General features: G+C 36.3%; 1 pseudogene; it reads right to left on the bottom strand.

The window, feature by feature from the left end:
• Window positions 1–9,300: 9,300 nt before the first annotated feature.
• LOC143608022 (UDP-glycosyltransferase 71E1 pseudogene) lies at window positions 9,301–10,929 on the bottom strand (annotated as a pseudogene).
• Between the last annotated feature and the right edge of the window lie 830 nt (window positions 10,930–11,759).

Genomic DNA, 11,759 nt, shown 5'->3' with positions numbered 1-11,759 from the left:
CTCAGATATTATTAGGGTCTGATCCCTTTCTTGTCTATCTCAGATATTATTAGGGTCTGATCCTTTTTTTCTCTATCTCATATATTATTAGGGTTTGATCCCTCTTTTCTTCTCTGTCTCAGATATTATTAGGGTCTGATCCCTTACTTCTTCATCTTCGTACATACTGCCTTTACATACCCGTAACATACATATATTTTTTAATCAATCATACATATTCATATGTTGTACATATATATACATATCGTACACATCCATACTTCATATACATACCTCCCTTGTCAATACGTGCAATATCCGAAGATCGTTCACGTACCGACAAGCTTTCAATCACGTTCATATCATTATATCTATCACATAAATCATTCATGGCATACACTTACCATTTAAGGTAAGTGTATTAACTATCACATCGAGTATTTCACACAACCCCGAAAACATAACAAGGAAATGGGCCTAGAAACTCACCTGAACTCGGCTACGTTCACCGTTAATTGTTATTCCTTTCCTTAGCTGTGCACGGCTAACTGTATAATAATTACATATATCAATTAACTATCACTACTTGAATCGTGCTACCTAGTTTAATTATAACCTTCAAAGAGCGGGGTCCAGGGCAGCGCCCCTGGCAGCGGGGTTCTACGGGCGCAGCCCCTAGCGGGGTCCAAGGGGCAGAGCCCCTGGCTGGGTTAAGCTGCCATGTCAACTTGGAAAAATTTTATTTTCATTAACTGTCTTAATACATTTTCTATTAGGATTTTAAATTATTATTTTATTCTCTAAACTCATTCGTTATGACGAATTAAGCCTGATTCGTTAACTGATTCGTTATTCTGGTTCGTTATCTTATCATGGTTAGGTTCGTTATCCTAGTTCATCATCTTGTCATCATTTGGTTCGTCATTCTGATTTGTTATCTGAACATGACTTGATTCGTTATCTTAACATAACGAATTGGGCGAGTAACGAATCACCTGATTCGTTATCTTGTCACAACGAACTGGGTGAGCAAATTCGCTATTCTGACACAACGAATGGGCAAACTGATTCGTTATCTGGACATAACGAATGGGTGAACTAATTCGTTATCTGGACATAACGAATTGCATCAATCTTATCCAGACTTTGACCCAGAGGTCAAAGTCAAAATTGTCAAGAACATCAACACAGTTAACATATGCCAGATCCCGATTAACCCTCAAATCTTGAATAATAACACAAAATTGATATCAATCTACTCGTATTCATGACGCCAACAAACCCCAATCAACTAAACCATCAATCAGTCCATTTTTAATGGTGCGATAGGTCCATATACATACCCAGTTCTTTAGGTTATCAATTAACATATCAAACATTAACGGATTTAGTTGAGACTCATTGCGTTTGATTCGTTTCTATCAGTTATATACATATCTAGAATTACTTAAACGAATCCGAGCCTAAGCGAAAAAGTTCTCATTATAAACGTACCATAAACGTAGTCGATCTACGGACACGATCTAGTATTGATGTAGGTTGGGCTTGTTACGACGTTCTAAGCACCAACAAGCTCGGGTTTTCACATTCGGATCTTGGCTCGGAATATAAGATGGTGTTTCTGTGTGTTTTTCAAGGTGTAGGCTATGGTGTAAGAGATGGATAAAAATGGAAAGATTTAGGGTTTAAGGGGTATTTATACTCCCTTAAGCCCATGGACCTAAGGGCCATTCCATTTTTTATTCCATCTTCTAAAATCCAAGCCCGTCCTCTTATAGTTTATTATCTAAACCGATACACGACACGTTATTGATTAAACGAAATTTATTTTATTTTATAACTAAAAGTAGGATGTTACAATCCAACTTGATCTCATAACAAAGTTTTGACCGACAAAACTGAACACTCTCTTAACGTGCATTGTTAGTTCTAAAACAATAGAACTACATACTTGGTTAAGTCTTATTAGTTTTATTGAGTTATCTCATAACATTTATTATTTTGGGAAGTTGACTTTGGGTTTGACCAACCCGAACCAACAACCCGAACACTCGTTAAAAAGCCGTTTTAGTATCTATATTCCGAAGGGACTTGCATTCTTGCATTTTTACCCACCTTATTACTTAACATAGGTTGAGTAAATATTAAGGTTAAATACTTTAACCCGGTTTTGAGCAAACTTACATTTTTAAAGGGTTATTATTATAATTTCTTACATGGTTGCATTTTAAACCTTCAACTTTAATTGTTTACATTACTTAATATTTATTTTATCCTAAACACTTCCAAGACAACTTTCCTAATACAAGATTTCTTTTATTTAGGCTTCGTTCGTTAAACCCCGACATACCGGTTAAACTCCAAATCAACCATCTTTCAAGTTTATTACTTTAACGTGAGTACTTTTCATACCCCGTTTTCCATCTTTCGTTTTTGGGGTGATATTGCATACTTATTCAAACAATATGTTTTATACTTAAGTCTTAAACCACAAACTTTCTTGCATACTTTACTTAAATAATTGCTCGATTTGGTGTTCTATGCTTACATGATTATTTGCCTACGTGTTTATCACTTTTGGTTGGTGGAACTATAAATCCTAGTCTATTTGGCAACCCCTTATAGCAAGGTGTCATTAACGTAATGCTATTAACGATAACTATAAAATCCTAGACTATTCCGCATCCTCTTATAGCTATGTCTCGCTAATGTGTTTAGCGATATCTATTTATCAAAGTTATTGCTTGTATTTATTGTTTCGTATACAAGATTGTGGCATTTCTTATTATATACATATCCGTTCAAAACTATGAAATTGCTCACCAACCTTTGTGTTGCTAAACTTTATTTTATGCAATGTTACAGGTTTGACTTTTGTTCACTTGAGGACTTGATGAAAAACGTTATCAAGACTATTAGGATATTAGCAAAACAAACAATATATATATATATATATTTGTTTACTTGTATAATTGTTTTTGTATGAACAAGTTATGGGTGTTGTTTATTGTTTCATGAAACAAAATGAGCTGATTAAATATTGTCGATTTAATAGCGTCTTGTGTATTTGTCCAATCACGTTGCATCCAGGCATGTTCCGTCGCCTTTGATCGGGGTGTGACAAATATTTACATATTTTTTTAAATATATTTATAAATTTATTATCATTATTTATATATAAGATATGATGAAAATATTTAAATAATATATAAATCTTTTGCAAATGCATAACCACTAATCTGTACTTAAAGCTTAAACTTCTAATATCTCAATTCCAGAAAATGCCCCACGACGAAAACTATAGTTTACTTTAATTTTGTTTATTGCAATTTGACCATAACAATCTCTAATTAATTCTCAAACTTGACCACTAAGTAATTTGACTGTAGGATGGATGTGAGTGGAGAAATGGACGGAAACACTGGAAACAAATCATAGGTACTTATTAATTATTTTGTCTAAATTGTTTTTTTATTGACATTTATACTCGTGCTTTAATCAAATATATGCTGATTTCATCAGTCGTATCGAGCTAGTAAGCCCGTGCAAGACTAATATGGCAATATACCAAGGAAAGTTACTTCTCAAGGTGACTGGTAAATGCCATCTAAATTCAAATAAAATACTGGTTGACTTTTCAAGAGCTCAAAATATGTAACAGTTATAGTTTGTTGAGGATAAACACGGGTTTTGGGTCGATATTGAACATTCTTTCGAGTCAATTTTGGAACAAAAGGGTAAATCCGAAATCTTTCAAAAGGTTGGTTTTGAGTTAATTGCTGGTATTTTTAAAAGGGAAAAATACCGTATATTTTAAAATTACTTTTTGTGAAGTTAAAACACAAACTAATTGATTTGGGCTAAGTTTTCTGAATCGATAAAACCCATTTTGACAGGCGGCCTGTAGTGTAAAACTACACTGAACAATAAGTTTTGATGATATTTTAAAATTTTAAGTACTTTATATTAAGAATAAAGTATTAACAAGGTGTGCAAGAAACAGAGAAAATTGAACCGAAATAAAAAAAACAAACTGACTGTTCTGTATTTAACTTTCTTCAAAACCAAAATATTAGTTTTCGTTAGATTTAGAAATAGTGCGTGAAATGAGCCAAGCTCAAGCTTGTAAAACTACTAACGAGTCGAGCTCGAACTTTTTAAGTAGAGGTCAAGCTCTCGTAAGTTAAATGAGACTGAGCTCAAGCTTGAAAAACTACCAATGAGTTGAGCTCGAGCATTAGTAACAAGCTAAGCAAGGTCTCTCGTAGGTTAAACGAGCTGAGATATCTTTGGCTTGGCTTGTTTACAGTGCTACTCAAAAGTCTAGAAACTATGCCAATAAACATAAAACCGGTGCAAAAGCTTGAATATGGCAGGTTATTAAAGGTTTTGCCTTTTGGCAATGATGAATTATTTGATCTTGGGCTGGAGAGGGGCAACTATATTGAATTTGATGAGCCTGCACTCAATTCTGTGATAAAACACTATATGTATATATCAATCTATGGTTGGTCACTAACTATTCATATAGTTAAGCGTTTTTATTTTATACATTATGCGGGTACATAAGTTCAACGTTTGCTTTGAAGTTCAAAACGTAGTACCGCTATAGACTTATGCTAACAAGACAATAAACAATGTTATCTTGTTTCCATGTTATTTCCTTAAGACTATATGTAATGTGTAAAATGTTTTAATGTGATGAATGAATATTATAACTTTAATTACGATGTGGTATAAATTATAAATATTTTTTATATTAATATTCCCTATGATTATTTTGAGCTAGTTTTTATTTAATTCTACTTGGTTCAGGTTCATTATTAAATTTCATAGGTTGAAAGTGTTAACGAGCTAAAACAATATAATTAAGCTAAATAAGAGATGCAAATATATCAAAAGAAGTTAAACAGTCAGATTTTAAATCTAATTTTACATTATAATGCAAACAATAAAGATGAATGAATTAAATCTCATTAGCTCACATCAAGTAATCCCCCGCTTGTGGTCTAGTAGTAGGAAGACTTTGTTTCTCCACTAGAGACCCAAGTTCAATCCCTACTTGTGTCTCTTTCGGTGGATATTGGTAACGAAGGACTTGAGCTAGACCATGCGAGATTGTTAGTTTGGATCCCGAGCCCTCCCGGGTTCTCATTCCACCTTGTGTTACGCCATAGAGTTCTGTTCTTGTGGCGACACAACGACTGTCAAGTGGCAGCCGATGGTATGGTTTCCCGAGGGAACGCCAAAGACAAACTCTGAAGCCAACATGGACCTGGTTAAGACAACACAGTCTGGCTTGAGTGAGGCAATGGGGCTATATAAATTAGAAAGTGTGATGACCTAAACACCAAAAATAAAGTCGTTCTAAAGAAAACTCATATCACGTAAAACAAAATTGAACAACAAAACCCCTTTAATCATTGAAATTGATTCAGGGTTTTTGTTTATATGATGAAAACAAATAACTTTCATGTTCACAATTTACCTGGAAAGCTTGAGGAACTTGGAGAATCGTGATGTGATGGGAAGAAACGTTGACTCTTGGAAAGTCAAATTATTAAGAACTTGATATTGAAGCACTTATGGACGGTTTTTGGGAGTAAGAATCGATAATAAAGAAATAATGTTTAGGGAGGTTGGTTTATATAGCAAATTCGTTTACAACTCGTTAATTGATAAGATTTGGAGAATCACTCCTGTAAGGAAGAAAATAAACATAAAAGAGCCAAATGATCTCAACTTGGGGATTAAGTTACTGGCTTTAGTGTTAGGAACATGTCCACATTCGTTTTCTTAGAGAAAAATCGAATAAAAAGACGAATTAGACAAGATCTCCAACTATAATCGAGTAAAGTCGTTTAAAAAATGAAAACTGCAGAACTGCTACTTGGTAGCGTATTGTGACCAGGATGAAGCTTCATCGTAACCTAGTTTGACGGGTCAACTCGTTGAACAATTTGTTTAAATAACACAATTAACCCATGAACTTGACTAAATGCAATTATAAACACCTGTTTAATATATTTGAGGATTATTTAACATATCTAAAATACTTTGATAATATAAATGAACAATTTTTTTTATATAATTAATGTAAATGAAAATAATTAACAATAATTTATATCCAAACCAAAAATTTAAGCAGATCGTGTTTTCGGGTTCAAAAAATGACAAATCTTACATAATTCTTCCAAAGAGGTTGAAAGAGGTGATAAAGGTGCTTGTACTTCAGGTACGGCTGCAAAAAGGTGGTTGTGGAGGAAGAGTCAAATAGTGACGGGTCTGATGATGATGAGGAAGAAGACAAGCATGATGAGGGTGATGATGGCGTTCATGATCATGATAACGATGATGATAATGGTGGTGATGGCAATGCGGATGTTGGAAATGTAGAGGGTGAGACTTCAACTGTTGATGCCGAAGGGCAATTTAAAGATCCTGAGATTGAAAGACGTCACAAGGAGGACCAAGATATGGAGAAGATGGCGGAAGAATAGATCAAAGGAATTCAAGGTAAAAATGTCCCGTGGTCCTTTATCTCCTGTAGTGGGCATTATAGATTCAATATATGTGCTGGCTACATTGGATGGACCTGTCGAAGATACCGCTGGTCCCTCTCAGACACTCTTCGACCATGAAGTGTCGAGTGCTCTAGTTGAAGGGGAAAGTCCTCATATTCAAAAGAGAAAGTGGATCGGGATTAGTGATCGATGGAGCTTCATAGACCAAAACGATCTCTTTCATGATGCTAGTCAAATTCTCTTTAGCATAAGGGATCATGTCAATGAATGCTGGGTAATTCGAAGGGCAAATGGTGATCTTACGTATCTTCCCACACCTAATTGCACACTTCGTCTGAAATGGAATTTAAACCACTTTTTAAGATAAGAGGATGATGCCACGGGATTTGCTCATTAGTACAAAAGTAACATAAAAAAATGGAAGCCAAGAAAAACTTAGAAAACTACAAAGTTAAGGAAAGAAGTTCCCTCACCTCACCGAGATCAATAAATACATTGAAAATTTGAGAGACGTCTGGAAGTACAAGATGGCCTACCAGTGGACCTATTGTTTATCACAGATGCTTTTGAGGATGACATGTTTGATCCACTGAATGGATGGACTTTTGATGACAGTTGTGTAGTACAATGGTGGAATTGATCTTTGTTTCTTCGATGAGCATGAACTTCTTCGATTGGGAGAACAAGATATCTTGAAGCTTCAACGGTCAATGATGGGAGATCTGGAAATCAATAAGTTTAACAAGTTCGTCAATCGCTTCATCAAAAATCGATTGTTTGAAGCAGATGTCACGTATAACTATGAGACAGATTGATGAAGAAGAGTTAGATACATAATCTGTCATCAATACAAAAGCCTAGAGTGAGATTGTTGGACCTCGTTTTGTTTATTTGTTTGGCTTATGTATTACATGGTTCAATCACGTAATATTTGTTTAGCTTTTGTTTAACTCTTGTATTGGGCCGAAGGCCACTTGCTTGTAATTGCTCATTTGGGCCCATCATTAAAGGCTCATTTATGAAAACCTAGGAGTGTGTATGGACACTATAATTAGTGTACTATTCATCCATGCATCATAACCTTGTTGTCACTTTTCTTTCTCTACCTCCATTACTTTCTCTCTCTACGGGTTTGCTACAATTGATCCCAGATTTTAGTGATTTTAGTGATTTTTGCTCACTAATGTCTCGTATTGATCCAAACAAATTGCCAGATCCATTTTGAAAACTTACACTAACAACAACATATATTATTTTTTCCAAAATTGCTCTTTATGTGTACGATGCATAAGCATGATACCACCATGACTCGTTTAACACTAAATTCAGACTTTAAAATTTGTCCATGTTTTGATTGCATAGTGTTTCACCAAGGTATTTTAAAGGTATTAGAGTTAATGTTTAACCTAGTAATTTAGATATTTAGGTTAATATTAGATAGAATCATAATTTTATACAAGATATTGAAGGTCATTATCTATATTAAAAAACTATTTGGATCTAAGTCATTATTTAAATAAGAAAGATGATGCAGCGGTATAAACAAAACGAAGATCGAATCACGTTGATTCAGTGAATACCCGTGATGAACTTCAAAACTCCCAAATCCCACCCAAAGGTCTAGGGAAAATGAAGAGAAAAACGAAATTTATTAATATTTAAGTCTCCTTGTTCATCTTACATCACCAACATATAAATAAGAGTTCTAATACGAAATTGGCCTAAAACGGGCCATGGGCCAAACACAAACCCAAAAATAAAAACATAAAAAGTGCTGAAAAAACAATAAAAGGCTCAAAACTTTATTTAGGAGTCGTTTTTGGGCTTCAGACAGGGGCCAAACCGCTGTAGGCATTTGCCACAATGTGCTCCTCGTCTCAAGCTTGGATTCGACTGGTAATGGGCCTGAAACGGAGCTTCGTGGGCCAAGTTATGACCTTTTTCGTGGACCACCCTTTGTTGCGCGATCTTGGGCCTCCAGAAACATAATAGCCCAGTCTTCAATACTTGGGCCGACATCAAAAGACCATAAATTAGAGGAAGAAACAAACTACTTTCGTTGTATAAGGTAGCGTGTGCTCTAAGGTGATATTATTTTGATTTATACATGGGCCTCATCATTAATTGTTTATTATATTACGGAACTCTTATTTGTTTGCATGTCACGAATTAAATGTCAGCTTAAGTTGAAATTCTCACAGATTGCTCTCAAAGAGTTTTGTATTTCTCCCCAAATTGAAAAAGATAAATCAAGGAAAAAAAGTACTAAACGTACACTGATTGAAAAAAACTACACATGCAGTCTGCCCACTACAACATAAGGTAACTAGAAATCACTGCTCATTAATGACGACGGAAGAGGGAAAAAATAAAACAAAAACATACTTCCTCCGTCCAATTATAAGTGTCATAGTTTGACTTTTCAAGTCTTTCTTTTGCAACCTTGACTGTAAATATTTTTGTTTGTATCATATAATACTTGATGAAAATTATATCAATGTAAACTACATTTAAAATCCAATCCATTCATATATTTTACATCAAGTATTATATAACACAAACAAAAATATTGTCGATCAAAATTAAATAAAAAAGACTTAAAAAATCAAACTAAAACAGTTATAATAAAACAGAGGGAGTACACTGCAATTGCATCCAGTCATGTATAGGTGACCATCACGGGATGTTGAAAGATTTAAAACGCTAAGATAGAAATAATAATTTAATGCAAGTGTAAGATGAGTGGCGGAGAGATGGCTGTGGATTATGAAATAAAAAATGTAGCCACGTAGTTAAAAGAAACTTCTTATAACACTAGACTAGGCACAAAACAAATTACTCAAAAACAGAAAAGCATATATATAATCTACATCTTAAGTCCTTACATATTCATTACATGGTCGATGAAATTCTCAATAGACGCATGAGAAGATCCACCCTCAACAAGTGCATGCCTACTCTTCTCTTTCATGTCTTTCACCTTCTTTCTTAACTCAGCATCACTCATCAACTTCCTAATCCCGCCTTCAATCTCTTCCGTCTTCACCAGTATCACCTCGTTGTCACCGCCTTCTTTCCTACTCATCCGGTAATCCATCCTAATCTCCGTCGCAATCCCAAGCTCCACCACGAGCTCAAAAGCGTTCAGCTGCTGTTCCGCGTATAATGGCCAAGCCGCCATGGGAACCCCAAACCATATACTCTCCAACGTCGAGTTCCACCCACAGTGCGACACAAACCCACCAACTGACGGGTGGGCCAACACTGCGGTCTGCGGGGCCCACCCTATCACTTTCCCCAAACCGGATGTGCGTTCAAGGAAGCCCTCGGGAAGGACCTCTTCAAAGTTGTCATAATCCTTGGGAAACTCCATCTTTCCTTTGGCCGGTGGCCTACGGAGTGACCACAGAAACCTGTGTCCACTCCGTTCAAGGGCCACCGCTATTTCCTTCACTTGTTCCTCGTTGAAGCCTCCCATGCTTCCGAAGCACAAGAACACCACCGAGCTATCTGGCTGTTCGTTTAGCCACCTCATAATCTCGTCGGTTTTACAGTCATTGTTCTTGTTCTCTAAGTTTACTATCGGACCTACCGGATACACTAGAGGGATGTCTGGACTACTGCTTAAAAGTTTCTCTAGTGGATGTGTTTCCAGATCTTGAAACGTATTTACTAGAATACCCTTCGACTCACGGAACCTTGTAGTGATATCGAGAAACCATTTGGACCCGCCTTCCTTATCAAACAAAACTCCGGGTAAAACCTTAGCCGGTACCGGGTTAACAAAACCCGGTACAGGCAACTCGGTTTCCGAGTTTTTCAACTCGGTTACATCAAAGCCCTCATCGTCCCGCTTGGCCTCCAGGTAAAACATAAGCCCAAGCGAAGAGGCTCCGGATGTGAAATAAGTGTAAGCTGGAGCTCCAAACTCGTTGGCGACATCAATCATGCCTACACAAAACATGTCAACAACGAAACCAACAAGTCTAGCTGTTCCAGACTCGGTGATGCCTCGGACAATGTCTCTAACATGCGGCTTGTGGTGTTCGACAAAGGCGGACAAGAAGGTTGCGGGTGAGATGAGAGCCATAGTGGACTCATCGCATGGGATATCGATGAAGCGGAGACGGGGAACACTTGGGCGGGTTTCGGCTGCGTGTTTCGAGAAGTTCATTATGATGATGGTGCCTGAAAGTCGTTGGTCATGGTTAAGGAGAAGCTTTGCAAGCTCTAGCGTTGGTGGCAGGTGGCCGGCTCCGGGTGATGGGATGAAAACAAGCTCTGAGGTCAACATGTGTTAGTGTTTGTGATTGGCATGGAATGAAGTTGCAAGTCCAAGATGATAGATTTGTAGTGGTTGAAAAGACGTCAGGGCTTAAGTCATCTGTTTAACTTTTGTTTTCTTGTACAGCAAGCATATGCTTAAAGATCTGGCAGTTGGGAAATTGGTTTTTACTTCTTTTGTTTTATTTTTAGTTTGAAAGAAAATATATGTGGTCGTTAGCTATGTTAGCTTGTCGTGGAAAAATGAACTTGAACAAGTCAAATCATAGCACTAATATAAGTAACACCCCTCGTCATATATTGTAGAAATTAGCAAGCTTATCCATATCTAGCATGGGTACACAATTAATGTTTACGTGGTTTATACTCTATACTATTTGGTCCCGTACTACCTTTAGTTTCTCACATCAACAACCTTACAAATTCTTTTAAACGATAATTTATTAGAAAAGAAACAGCACATGTCCAGGGTCCAGATATATGACTATTAACACACTATACAAGCAAACAAACAACCACCGCATAATGAATCGGACAGAGATAGCCCTCGGTATGGAAGGTGTCAATTTTCACAAGGCAGACAAAATAGTTTACTTTGAGTGGCGTCCAATTATTTCAATGGAACTACCACAAATCTGGGATAGTGGTGTTTATCGGTTTGGTTAATGATTTATTCGAATGCCGGTTACACTACTACATGAACAAATATTAGCTACAGATTTTCCTATGGAAAAATTCGGTCGCATATTATGCTACGAATGAGCTAGGAACGCATTTTGCTATGATCTAGCTACATATATTCCTTTCCCAATAAAAATCCGTAGCAAATTTCATAGCAAACTTGAGAAAGTAAATATAACAAAAATAACATCATAAAATCTGTATTAAAATCAATAATTAACTTTGTTGGACGTAATTTCAGACTCCAAGTCACAAGTCGGTGAACTTGAGGGACCAATGTTGACAAGTCGG

The sequence above is a fragment of the Bidens hawaiensis genome, unplaced genomic scaffold (assembly GCF_021521415.1).
Source record: "Bidens hawaiensis isolate Kalapana, Puna unplaced genomic scaffold, B.hawaiensis_p1.1 tig00094326_1, whole genome shotgun sequence".
Taxonomy (NCBI): domain Eukaryota; kingdom Viridiplantae; phylum Streptophyta; class Magnoliopsida; order Asterales; family Asteraceae; genus Bidens; species Bidens hawaiensis.
This window is presented reverse-complemented; position numbering and strand designations above follow the sequence as displayed.